This window comes from Jaculus jaculus, chromosome 12 (assembly GCF_020740685.1).
Source record: "Jaculus jaculus isolate mJacJac1 chromosome 12, mJacJac1.mat.Y.cur, whole genome shotgun sequence".
NCBI classification, from domain to species: domain Eukaryota; kingdom Metazoa; phylum Chordata; class Mammalia; order Rodentia; family Dipodidae; genus Jaculus; species Jaculus jaculus.
Window position 1 is genome coordinate 29,583,341 of NC_059113.1, and position 13,892 is coordinate 29,597,232.

General features: G+C 49.6%; 1 protein-coding gene across 1 annotated transcript in view; it reads right to left on the reverse strand.

Moving 5' to 3' along the window:
- The window catches only part of Plat (plasminogen activator, tissue type), a 33,185-nt gene extending 19,644 nt beyond the window's left edge, over positions 1-13,541 (reverse strand). The window contains exon 1 of the mRNA XM_004669017.2: positions 13,388-13,541. The gene's annotated coding sequence lies outside the window, so the exon portion shown is untranslated. The remainder of the gene's footprint in view (positions 1-13,387) is intronic.
- Between the last annotated feature and the right edge of the window lie 351 nt (positions 13,542-13,892).

Sequence of the window (13,892 nt, forward strand, 5' to 3'; positions counted from 1 at the left end):
GACACAGAGATGCAGAGGAGGAGACAGAGATGCAGAGGAGGAGACACAGAGATGCAGAGGAGGACACAGAGATGCAGAGGAGGAGACAGAGATGCAGAGAAGGACACAGAGATGCAGAGGAGGAGACACAGAGATGCAGAGGAGGAGACACAGAGATGCAGAGGAGGAGACACAGAGATGCAGAGAAGGACACAGAGATGCAGAGGAGGAGACAGAGATGCAGAGGAGGAGACAGAGATGCAGAGAAGGAGACACAGATGCAGAGGAGGAGACACAGAGATGCAGAGAAGGACACAGAGATGCAGAGGAGGGGACACAGAGATGCAGAGAAGGACACAGAGATGCAGAGGAGGGGACACAGAGATGCAGAGGAGGGGACACAGAGATACAGAGGAGGAGACACAGAGATGCAGAGGAGGAGACACAGAGATGCAGCGGAGGACACAGAGATGCAGAGGAGGAGACACAGAGATGCAGCGGAGGACACAGAGATGCAGAGGAGGAGACACAGAGATGCAGAGGAGGAGACAGAGATGCAGAGGAGGAGACACAGAGATGCAGAGGAAGAGACAGAGATGCAGAGGAGGAGACACAGAGATGCAGAGGAGGAGACACAGAGATGCAGAGGAGGAGACACAGAGATACAGAGGAGGAGACACAGAGATGCAGAGGAGGAGACACAGAGATGCAGAGGAGGAGACAGAGATGCAGAGGAGGAGACACAGAGATGCAGAGGAGGAGACACAGAGATTCAGAGGAGGAGACAGAGATGCAGAGGAGGAGACACAGAGATGCAGAGGAGGAGACACAGAGATACAGAGGAGGAGACACAGAGATGCAGCGGAGGACACAGAGATGCAGAGGAGGAGACACAGAGATGCAGAGGAGACAGAGATGCAGAGGAGGAGACAGAGATGCAGAGGAGGAGACACAGAGATATAGCGGAGGACACAGAGATGCAGAGGAGACACAGAGATACAGAGGAGGAGACACAGAGATGCAGCGGAGGACACAGAGATGCAGAGGAGGAGACACAGAGATGCAGAGGAGGAGACAGAGATGCAGAGGAGGAGACACAGAGATGCAGAGGAGGAGACACAGAGATGCAGCGGAGGACACAGAGATGCAGAGGAGGAGACACAGAGATGCAGAGGAGGAGACAGAGATGCAGAGGAGGAGACACAGAGATGCAGAGGAGGAGACAGAGATGCAGAGGAGGAGACACAGAGATGCAGAGGAGACACAGAGATGCAGAGGAGGAGACAGAGATGCAGAGGAGGAGACACAGAGATGCAGAGAAGGAGACACAGAGATGCAGAGGAGGAGACACAGATATGCAGAGGAGGAGACAGAGATGCAGAGGAGGAGACACAGAGATGCAGAGGAGGAGACACAGAGATGCAGAGAAGGAGATACAGAGATGCAGCGGAGGACACAGAGATGCAGAGGAGGAGACACAGAGATGCAGAGGAAGAGACAGAGATGCAGAGAAGGAGACACAGAGATGCAGAGGAGGAGACAGAGATGCAGAGGAGGAGACACAGAGATGCAGAGGAGGAGACACAGAGATGCAGCGGAGGACACAGAGATGCAGAGGAGGAGACACAGAGATGCAGAGGAAGAGACAGAGATGCAGAGAAGGAGACACAGAGATGCAGAGGAGGAGACAGAGATGCAGAGGAGCACAGAGCCACAGGCAGAGGAGACTCAGATGCAGAGAGCGAGTCAGGGTAGCCTTGCCGGAGCTGTGGAGTACCAGTGGATCAGTGAGCAAGTGCAGGCTCAGGCTCACAAGAAGTCTGGTCCTCTGGGAACTCTCTCTGTGGCAGGAACAGAAGCGTTTCTGGGTCCTTACCCACCTTCATGCCCCATGTCAGTAGACTGAGGACTCACTCTGGCCTCAGGGTGAGCACCTCTCCGCTTTTGTCTGTTCCAGAGATAGAGGGGAGCAAGGGGCAGTAGAGGACACCTTGAAGAGGTACATGGTGGAATTTTCTGATGACAGGAAATTTTCCCTCTCAGCTTTCTTCAAATTTCCCCTTTCTCAAAATTTCCCAAAGTTCTCCCTTAATGTTATTTTAACGTGTTGAAAAGAAGCTGTCATAAACTTTTCCGGGCTGTTCCCTACTGTAGATTCCCCTGCCTTTCAGGCCTTTGGTTAGCTAAGCAGCCTGGAGGTCAGGAATGCACTGCATGCTGGGGACTCTCGGGATTAAGATTCTCAAAGCCTGTCCTTCTCTGTCAAATCAACCCGCCCATTTGGTCTACATGGCTTCCCCCTGGAAGGCTGGATGAGTTTTTGTTCTTGACACCCACCAAATGACTGGGCTTGTTTTTGTTGTTTGGAGATGGGATTTTGCTGTGCAACCCAGTTTGATCTTGAACTCCAATCCTGCTTCATTCAGCCCCTGGGGGGTGGCAGGATTACAAGCATGAGCCATCCCCACCCAGGCAAGTGACCAGTGCCTTTCAACAACTCAAGTTCCTCCCAAACAGAAAACAGTTCTAGACATTGGACAGTTGCAGAGTGAAATGTGATGTCCGGGCACACTTGCATTCCCTGCCCTTCCCCAAGGGGCCAGCTCTTTTCCTGGAAAGCAGGTGGGAAGGCAGGGCTGTGTTCTCAGCAGCAGGATTGGGCGCAGGAGTGTGCTTGAGTCTTAGCTTTGAGAATTAGAACTGTTTCTTATCTTCCTTGGAGCTGTTGGCCTTGCCGGGCCTTGAGCCAGTAAGGATGATTTGCACATAAGCAACACAAAAGCTCGCTCCATGCTTTCCAGGGGAGCGTCTGGATGGGCTGCGTGGGGTAAGAGGATGACAAGGGAATTAGTCACCCACTAGGCAAAAAAAACAGTGTGATCCACAGAGTCTGAGAAGGAAGGGAGGGAAGAAAGCTGTGGCCTTGGTTTACCTTTGTGAAGGTGTGGGTGCAGAGATGGGGGTGAGGGCAGTGTCTGGAGAAGAACCCCGTGATGGCAGAACCTGGGCACCCATAGAAGGGGGTGCTCGTGGATTCACACAGAGGCCAGCAGGTCTCGAGGACTACGTATCAGAGAAAGCCTTCCTTTCATGCGTGTAATGACTTAAGGCTTTCCCCACCCCAGTGTTCTCTGTGTTTTGCTATATATAACAATTCCCTAAAATTATTAAAGAAACACACACACACACACACACACACACACACACACGGAAGCAAACAAGAGGAAGGAAGGGAAAAAAAAAGTGCAACCTGAGTTTTCGGACTGTCTTCCCTAAATGTCACCGAGAGAGGTGGCGGCTATAAGGCCTGTGACCTCCAAGGCCTCAGAGCCCCAACCCTGATAGGCACACATTCTAAGCACACGAAATTGATTTTACAGATTGGAAAGAGTTAATTCTCTTTGGTGGAAGGAGTTCCACAGCTCCTGGCTTGGCAACTTGACAACACCTGTGAATTAGAAAACACAGGATGTATGGCTTTAACAATGAAGCACTGCCTGCATTTCAAGGGAGTGTGGGCAGGCGTTCTTGTGCAGTATATAAACCCGCACGTCGAAACTTAGCGCGCCGCATCTGCTTGTGAAATGTGTGTGACCTTGTGGGGCAACTCTGCCTTCCCGTCTGGACACCACCTGCAGTCCCCGTGGCTACAGTAACAGTGATCCTGTTTACTGGCCCCTCTGAATGACCTGTCAATAATGACCATTCTCGTGATAAAGGGAATGATATGGTAACCAGGGAGGGTGGACCTGGCTGTAAACTGGCTTTCCTTGGAAATGGATTGCTTTCCAGAATCGACGGCATGACTTGTTTTCTGTTTTGTTTTGAGGCAGGAGCTCACTGTAGTCCAGGCTGACCTGGAATTCACTTTGTAGCTCTGTCTGGCCTTGAACTCATGGCACTCCTCTTATCTCAGCCTCCTGAGTGCTAGTATGAAAGGCATGTACCACCATGCCCTGGGCATGAGCTATTTCAAGAAGCGAGGGGTTACATTGGAAGCATGCATAGTGTTCAGCCTGGGGGAGTGGCGTTTGATGGGCACCAGGCAGCTTGATCCTAGATTTAGTGAAACCACTTCAGTGGCAGTAAGCTAGCTGGCACAAAGTTCTGGAAAGGCTAGGTGACATATCCTCAGAGTTTCTGCGTCACCCTTTCCTCTACTTTCCTCAGACCTTTATCATCTTACCTCCAGAAGATAGTAAAAATGTTGGCATAAAAATTAATGTGTTGGGCTGGGGAAATGGCTCAGCCGTTAAAGGCACTTGCTTGCAGAGCTTGTCAGCCCAGGTTCGATTCTCCAGTTTGCAGCAGGAAGAGGCACTGGCACATCCATACTCTGTCTCTCTCAAATAAATAAACATTTAAAGTGTTTTTAGATTTATTTTATTTATTTATTAGAGACAGAGAGAGAGAGTGTATGTGTGTGTGAGAGAATTGGCACGCCAGGGCTTCTAGCCACTGCAAAGGAGTCCCAGACACATGCCCCACAAATTGCACCTGGCTCACATGGGACCTGGAGAATCGAACCTGGGTCCTTAGACTTTGCAGTGATGCGCCTTAACCACTAAGCCATCTCTCCAGCTCTAAATAAACATTAAAAGAATTAATGTGCTGCCACTACAAGCAGCACTGATACTAAGAAAAATGTGCTCCCCAAAAGAGCCAAACCAAGAGGGCTGTACTGTTGGAAGCGTCCTCCAGAGCTAACATTCTGGGACTTTTGTTAAAGAATATGTGATATAGATGCACTGACGGTGACACTCCTATAACCCGGTGTCCTATTTTATTCTCACACCCAGTGGGCTATGTAGTTCTTTACATCACACATGAAAATGATTCGCAATAAGGAATTATGCAAATGCAGTCAACCCTGGGATTCTGTGTGCCCACTGCGTGCAGCCTAAGTGTCTGTGCACTGGGTGACTTGACTTCCTACTCCAGCCAGAGCGAATGCAGAAATGCCAACAAACCAGAGCAGGCCTGCGCTTGCGAGGAAAGGCCGAAGGGAACTGACATCATACCATGTGCAAGGTTTACAGCTACTCTTTGTGGAGACTCCCAGGTTGTTATTGCTTGGCCAAACTCTTCCCTGGAAATCTGAGTAAGAGAGAGGCAGCCTCCAAGAGAACCAATAACCCTAAAACGACTCACCACTTTGAAGCCCCACCCCTAAACCATCCCCACTCCCCACTGCCCACAAAGGATCCCAGCAAGCTAGAAGAGAGGTGGCCAGAAATCCTGCAACAGCAAAGCCATGTTTCCAGAACAGGGTGAGAGAAGATGTAAGCAGCTGAGAGGAGGAACTATGTCCGGGAATAGTAGCGAGTCCCAGCGAAGCTCACCTTTAAGCCAGGCGTAGTGATACAAGGGTAGTGAGTCCCAGCGAAGCTCACCTTTAAGCCAGGCGTAGTGATACAGGGGTAGTGAGTCCCAGCGAAGCTCACCTTTAAGCCAGGCGTAGTGATACAAGGGTAGTGAGTCCCAAGGAAACTCACCTTTAAGCCAGGCGTAGTGATACAAGGGTAGGGAAGCTCACCTTTAAGCCAGGCGTAGTTATACAGGGGTAGTGAGTCCCAGCAAAGCTCACCTTTAAACCAGGCGTAGTGACACAAATCTGTAATCCCAACACTCAGCAGAGGCAGAAGGCCAAAAGTTCAAGGCCAGCCTGGATTATATAGCAAGTTTCAGGCTAGTCTGGGCTACATATGGAGATTCTATAGGAGGCAGGGCTGGTGGGACAAAAACAAACAAGCAAATGAACAGAAACTTAGGACATAGCTCAGCAGTAGAGCACTTGCCTAGCATGCACAAGTGAGGCAGAGGCAGGAGGACTGTAGCAAGTTTGAGGCCAACCTGAACTACATAGTGAACTCCATGCCAGGGAGAGGCACATAGACTCTTTCTAAAAATAAAATACAATAATAATAGCTCCCCTGTCTTGTCCAATCAGAGACACGTCCTGTGGCAGTTCTAGTCTATGAGTCCCATTTACTGTAGAAGGCCAGACTTTCCTTTTGGGAGCAGAACAGCTGGGGATGAGACTCAGGGCGTTGTGCACGCTAAGGCAAGTGCTCTGCACTGAGACACATTCCCTGTTTGTGTTTTTTTTCCCCAAGATATAATTTCCCTATGAAACCCAGGCCTGGAACTTGTCGCCTAGTCCAGACTAGCCTTGAACCCTTCGACCATCCTATAATCCCAAGTACTGAGATTACAGGCATACACTACACCCAACTAAACTATTTTCAAAAACTACTATCATATGAGACATTCTTACTTTCCCTAGAGGGAATTTTCCATAGGCCAAATGCTTACTCCCTCTCCCTTTTGAACTCAACTCTGTTACAAGAAGGGGAATGGAGAAGAATCTGTTTCTTTTTTCTTTCTGCATTCCTTTCCTTTTTGTTTTTTGAAACAGTCTTATGGAAGCCAGGCTGGCCTTAAACTTGCTAACCTTGAACTCCTGATTCTCTTGCTACTACTTCCCAAGATCTGAGAAGAGTCTGTTTCTGGATGTAATTTGGTCAACTGTAAGTAAGTGAACAGAATAGAGTCCCCTCTTATACCCCTCGCCTGACCCTTCAGGGTACGACTCTCCCCGAAGCACTTCCAGCATGTAAGCATGATCTGTGTGTAAGCGGCGTGGAATTAACCTCAGGGAGACCTCACTGAGCACAGAGTGGTTGCCTCCTCCACTTACCCCCTCCAATCAGGTGACCGGGCCATGTGTTGGATTTTCTTTTTTTGCCTCATTTTGGGATTAAAAACAAAAGAAAGCCTTTATTTTTATTAGTTAATTTTTTGTGTGTGCATGTGGTATGTTGCAGATGTGTGCAGCCCATGTGCACACGTGTGGAGGCCAGAGGAGGAATCAGGTGTCCTCCTCCTCTATTGCTCTTCTATCTCATTTCCCTACACAGAATGTCTCACTGAGCTTGGAACCCACTGTTTTTCCACCAGTGATCCTCCTGTCTCCACACTCTCTAGGCTGGGAGGGGGTGCTTTTTATGTGGATAGCAGAGATAAGACTCAGGCTTTCACATTTGTACATTGAGGCATTTTCTTAGCTTCCCAGACCTTTTTCAATAAACTCAGATCATTCTAAGAAAAGCCCCAGTTCAACTGGCCAAAGGTAACTCAGTACCATAAAATGTTCACCCTATCTCTGAATCTAAACAAAGAGAACCCAGAGTCATCTAGAAGGATACATCCTCATGCTCCTTCCTCTGCCTCGATCACACAGCACCTGATCCAGCAACAATGATATTTGACAAATGGTCTGCCTCTTGACTTCAAAACACTTGTATCAAAAAGTGAAGACGTGGTACAGGGCTGGAGAGATGGCTTAGCGGTTAAGACATTTTGCCTACAAAGCCAAAGGATCCTGGTTCAGTTCTCCAGTACCCACATAAGCCAGATGCACAAGGAGGTGTATGCATTAGGAGTTCATTTCCAGTGGCTGGAGGCCCTGGTGTGCCCATTCTTTCTCTCTCTTTCCCTCTCAAGTAAATAAATAAATAAAAAATATATATTTTTTAAAAGTGAAGACCTGGGCTGAATAGATGGCTTAGCAGTTAAGGCATTTGCCTGCAAAGCCAAAGGATCTCGGTTCAATTCTCCAGGACCCATGTAAGCCAGATGCACAAGGAGGCACATGCATCTGGAATTTGTTTACAGTGGCTGGATACCCTGGTGCGCCCATTCTCTCCCTCCCTCCCTCTCTCTCTCTCTCTTTCTCTCTCTCTCTCTCTCTCCCTCCCTCTTTCTCTCTCTCAAATAAATAAATAACTTTTTTTCAAGTGAAGACATCGTTGCACAAATTCATCTGTCTCAGCAGGTTCGTGGGCTGGTGTGATATGCTGAATGAGAAATGTGCATGGCTGGGGCTGGAGAGATGGTTAAGGTGCTTGCCTGCAAAAGCCAGAGTACCTCGGTTCAATTTCTCAGGACCCATGTAAGTCAGATGCACAAGGTGGTGCATGCATCTGGACTACTTTGCAATGGCTGGAAGCTCTGGTGCTCCTATTCTCTCTGTGCTTGTTTCTCTCTCAAATAAATAAATAGACATAAAATATTGAAAAATAGTAATACACATGGCTGAATGAATGACATTCAGCAGGGATCTGAGCTCATGCTACTTGCTGGTAGTGGGTCTTCATATCTCCATTAAGCCACTTAGGGCAACATCACCTCATTTTATAGCTCTGAGGACAGAAGCTCAAAAGAGCAACAGATGGGACTTCTCCCAAGGTGACAGTGGGACAGAAACCCAAAATACTGAGTTTTCCTAGTCAAAACCCTGCACTCTGCCTACTCACTGTCTGCATGATTTTTTTAATAGAAAAGCAAAGCATACAGAAACATTCTTTTTTTAATTTTTAAATTTTTATTTTTTTTCAGAGAGAGCAAGAGCAAGAGAGAGAGAGAGAATTGCCACAACAGGGCCTCAGCCACTGTAATTGAACTCCAGACACTTGCACCACCTAGTGGGCATGTGCGACCTTGTGCTTGCCTCACCTTTGTGTGTCTGGCTTACATGGACTCTGGAGAGTCAAACATGGGTCCTTAGGCTTCACAGGCAAACACCTTAACCACTAAGCCATCTCTCCAGCCCAATAGGCTTTTGGTATTTTTTTTTTTCTTTTTTGGTAGGTGTGTGAGGGTGTCAAACCCAGGGCATTGCACATGCTAAGCACATGTTCTACTACTCAGCTACACCTCTTCCCTGCTGGTGACATTCTTAATGTGCTCACAGTTGACATCTGAGAGCAGCGTGTCTCAGTGCAAGGAGCACGACCTTTGGACTCTCAGTGTGGACCCCCAACTGCCACCTGAAGGTGTGGGTGAGCCAAATGGCTTCTGTGACCCTCGGTTCCCTTGGCTTGCTAATGAACACTCATTTCCACCTTGCTGAATTATTCTGGAAGCTGGAGAAGCAGCAGATAGGTGTGAACTGTGTTTATAGCACTAACTCTCTTATAAACGTGGGGGGGGTGCGAACTGTTTGAAGCTAGACAGGAAAAGAGAGGTCAAGCTCTGGTGAGGGGAGGGGGCGGGCCCTTCATGGAGTTCAAGTGTTTGTGCCAAACCCGGTTCTTATAATCTATTCCTGGCAACTGACAGAAAATGCCAGGGCCTCCATCCACATTCAGAGACCAGTGTACACAGGAGCCACTATTTCCTGGATGCAAGGTGGTGTCCTGCATCTTATCTCTAATCTGTTTTCTTATGTGCCTTTCCCAGGCCCATTTAGAACATATGCAGGTCTTCCGTCACCCTCTGAGGAATCTGCATTGGCCATTGAGGCATCTGGGAGATCAAGGTGTCAGGACAGATCAAGCCTTTGAGATACCTGGCACCTGTGTCTGGGACTACAAAGCAAGGGAGGCTATCAGGACAGCAAGGACACTGGAGCTTCCCTATCTGATCTCTTTCTGGAGCTCAGGTGGCAGACACCAGCTTTTGCCACGGCTTGGTGGGAGGAAAGGTTTCCCCCTCTGTGAACTTCGTGCAGTGCCAATGGCCAGGAGGGGTGAAGTGGTGGCAAGTGACCTCTTCTGTGCTGTGGGCACTGCACTACTGGCTTAGCTTCCCCACGGCTGTCCTCAGCCATCCAGCTGACAGCAAGGTGCTCATTAAATACCTCCAAAACAATAGGACGCTATCTTTCCAGTACCTGTGGGACCCATCGCCATCTCCCAGGACCTCAAACCCAGCTCAGACGCACTTCTTCTTTCCTGGCCCTCATAGGCCCTGATTTGCCCCTGCTGTCAAATACCCGTTGACACATAGGAGACCTGGACCAGGGACAAAAGACACACATGGTGGGCCAGGCGTGGCCGTGCACGCCTTTAATCCCAACACTTGAGAGGCTGAGGTAGGAGGATCGCCATGAGTTGGAGGCCATCCTGAGACTACAGAGTGAATTCCAGGTCAGCCTGAGCTAGAGTGAGACTCTACCTTGAAAAGCCAAAAAACAAAAACCAAAACCAAAACAAAGACACACATGATTTGGGCTCAAGGAACCCATCGTTTAGGATGGGGTGATCAATAACTAGATATTCATAGTCCAGATCAATGGGAACACACCTCTTGGGGGCAAAGGGATAGGAGCCTAGGAGCCACACATGCCAGGCACTTCCTGAGAATGCCCCTAGGGGTAGGTGTGCTTTGGAATCCCTTAGAGTTCTGAGGAAGTCGTGCGTTGGCTTTGAGGAATTCCCCATGGACTCCTTAATGCGTAGGCAGAAGCTACGCATTTGTTATATATTTGTTATGATATAATAAGCAGAATAGGCGTTCGGTACAAAGATCTGCCGTGGCTGGCACCAGCCCAGCTCCACAGTGAATATTCCAGAAGCTCCAGGCAGGATCGGGTCTACTAGGTCAACCCCCAAACAAACTTCTGGAAACCTCCATTTGATGTGTCAAAAGCATTGGAGAGTCAGTCTGTCTACTTCGGCAGGACCTGTCAGCCACAGCTCACCCCCAGGGTGTTGGCCAGCGGCATGTCAAGCGACTGCCAAAGACACTCAGCTGTAGAAGTCCTACAGGGAGAGCAACTGGCTGGTCTCTCCTGGACCATGCTGACCAGCACAGTGCTGTCCTAAGCTGTTCCTTCAAACATGTCCACGAGATGCATGCTATGTGCCCAGAAAGACTTCATTTTCCCTTTCTTTTTTTTTTTTTAATTTTTATTTATTTATTTGAGAGCGACAGACACAGAGAGAAAGACAGATAGAGGGGGAGAGAGAGAGAATGGGCGCGCCAGGGCTTCCAGCCTCTGCAAACGAACTCCAGACGCGTGCACCCCCTTGTGCATCTGGCTAACGTGGGACATGGGGAACCGAGCCTCGAACCGGTGTCCTTAGGCTTCACGGGCAAGCGCTTAACCGCCAAGCCATCTCTCCAGCCCTCATTTTCCCTTTCTAATAACCATGAGACGCATGTCATTTTCCCTTCTAGCAACCAGAAATTGAGTTTGTCTTCCCTTCTGCCTTCGCCTTACAGATTCTCTCAGGTCAGGTGCAAGTGGACAGCCAGGTTGTATATGAGACTCTGGGGCTTGACCCTGGCTTAGAGTGTCTCTAAGACACTCTAGCACTAATCTTTTTTTTTTTTTTTTCCATTTCCTTTCCTTCTTTCCTCTCCTTACCTTCTTTGACAGAGTCCCGTGTATCTCAGTTGAGCACAAACTTACTGTGTAGCTGAGGATGACCTTGAACTTCTGATCTCCCGCGTACTGGGATGACATGCATTATACATGATCTATGCAGTGCTGGCAGTCAAACCCAGAGCTTCCTGTGTGCAAGGCAGGCACTCTGCCAATTGAGCTACAACCCCCCCTCCCCCCCGCCCCTTCTAGTGCTAATGTAAGTCATCCTCGCTCTGACCTAGTTTGATGTGCGAGCCATCACGTGACTAGCATTTGTTCTGGGTTTCTGGAATTAGCTTCCCCATACAAATTTTTCCTACGGCATGCCCAAAACCCATGTCCCAAAGAAGGCATGAGCGGAGTATTCCAGTGGCCCCATTGTTTACCCTAGTTCATCAGAACAGAGCTGAAAATCACTCAGAAAATACCTGAGACAGCAGATGCCCAATTGCCCAGTCATCAGCTTACAACTGACCATTTCAACTCAAAACCCAAAATTTTCTCACTAGCAGAAGCTCGTGCCCCAGAGGAGTATATGGGGTTTGCAGTATACGTGTAGCAAAGTCCACTCCCATTGTCATGTTGTCACCTTAACCCTCTGAACGAGAGCAACTCACATAAATTCTGGAAGCTTTAGAAGTCCTAAAGCTCACGCCAGTCCTTCCAAATGGGCGAGAGCTTCTCCCCTCAAGACCTCTGTGTGTCTCGATAACCCTGTGACTGAGCCCACTGTGGCAGGTTAGGTAAGTACGAGCCTCAACAGATACCAAGCCTTCCAAGGGTGCACGTTCCTTCCCTTCACCAATGCCAAAGCCTTACTGGTTACAGCTAGGTAAAGGGGTATCAAGGACTTGAATCACTGACCTATGCTATGGTCATCAACACAGAAGGCCTAGAGGGGACAGTTCCTCATGGCTTCATCAACCTCGCTGAGCCTGGGAAGCAGGCCAGAGGGCTTTGGGATGGTTCCTCCTGGTTGCATCAACCTTGCTGGCTCTGGGGGATAAGCAGGCCAGATACTAATGTCATAGGAGGCTCCCGTCTGGAGTGTCCTGGGGACTCTGGGTCAAGCTTAAGCCAGCTGGGGGACATAGCTAGCATTGTTCCTACTAAGATAAGGCTGGCTTCTCAGAGAACTGATGGGTGGAGGGTGCAATTTATACTTCAGTCTTCCCGCTACCCTATCTGACTCGGTCGGCCCTCGCTGCCTGCATGCACCCAAGAATGCTGCTGGCGGACATGGATTGGCTCCGGACAGACCAGAGTCTGGATTTGGGCAAGAACTGCCAGGTCATCTTTCAGACACTCCGTTTCCATGCGACCCTTCACTAGCGGATTTGTTCATGAGAGTACAGCCCACACAAAAATCCGGCGGCAGAAGACTATTATATCATTCCACATCAGCCACCAAACACGTCGCCGCTAGTCCACTTCAGTTACCAGAAGCTAACATGCTAGCCCTCCCTCCGCCCTCCTCCCCCTTCCCCTCTGTTCCATCTTCCCACCTTGCCCATGAGGCCGAGAAAACAAAAGTACTGACGTGAGAATGGAGAGAGCCTTGCTACTTTGCAGCAGGGGAGCTTTAAAAATGCCTAAAGATGTCAGCACACTTGACTGATGCACGCTGAGTAAAAGGCAAAACTGATATATTTTTGTTTGCTGGGAGTGCTGGAGGGAATACGAGGAAATCAGAGGCACTTTTCCACTCTCACTCCAAGTGGAAATGGAAGGTCTCCAAAAGTCACCTGCTCTCTCCCCCAGCACTTCCTGCCCAGTGATTCCTTCTGTGAGATAAGCCGTCCTTCTCCTTGCATCCCCATCCCGGCTCGGCTTCTTCAGGGCATGGCACACCAGGGCAGAAAACAGCCAGACAGCTCCCGCCGGGCCTTCCCTGCTCTCCAGGCCAAAGTCCAGCCAACTGATTCTACATTAGTGCTTGTTAGTCATCATGTGGCGCTCCCATTGTCTGCTCAGCGCGTTTCTGTGTCACTCTTCTCACTTTCCCCTCTGCTGTGACTTCTGTAAGAAATACCTCCCTCCTCTCCTCTCCGTCTCCCTGGCTTCCCACACCCTCTCCAAATCACGTCAGCACGCCCCAAGCCATCGCAAAAGAACCCTCCCCACTGGGTGGATGCTAGCCGGTCCTCTTTATGCCTGCTATACATACGATCCATCCTTCTGAGCTTTCTTGCACCGGCTTGGTCGCCGAAAAGAGGGAGCTGGCGGTCCGAGAGGCACCGAAATTCCACTTACCAAGAGTTCTCGCCTCCTTTCCCTCCCTCGGGGCAGCTGGCCTCCTGCAAGCTCTCTGCGGCTGTTACTCTCTCAACTGTCCCAGCCAATTTTAAGGTTCAGGGAGGGGGTGGGGCTGGTGGCCCTGAGTAGGCGGGTTTCTCCTTAGCGGAGGATGCTCAGTGGACAGGGCCACCAGGGAGCCACCGGGCAGGGCCAGTGTTTAGAAGGAGGGGGAGGAAGTGCGCTTTGGAGGCCGCGCGGCCAATCCTGGCTGCACGCCAGCCCGATTATTCACCGTCCTGATGTCATCGAAACACAGGAATTTCGGAGTTGGAAGGGACCTTAAGAATCATCCTCCTTTAGAATCCTGTTCTCAAAGGCCTAGAAGGGACTCTCCACATCCTGTGTCTCTAAGTCCCTCTCATGAAAAGGAGTGATTATAGCTCTGAGCAGTCACACTGGACAAGATGGGAGGGGGCTGGAAAGAGGGGCTTCTAGAAATTGAAGCAGTCATTGTCCCCTC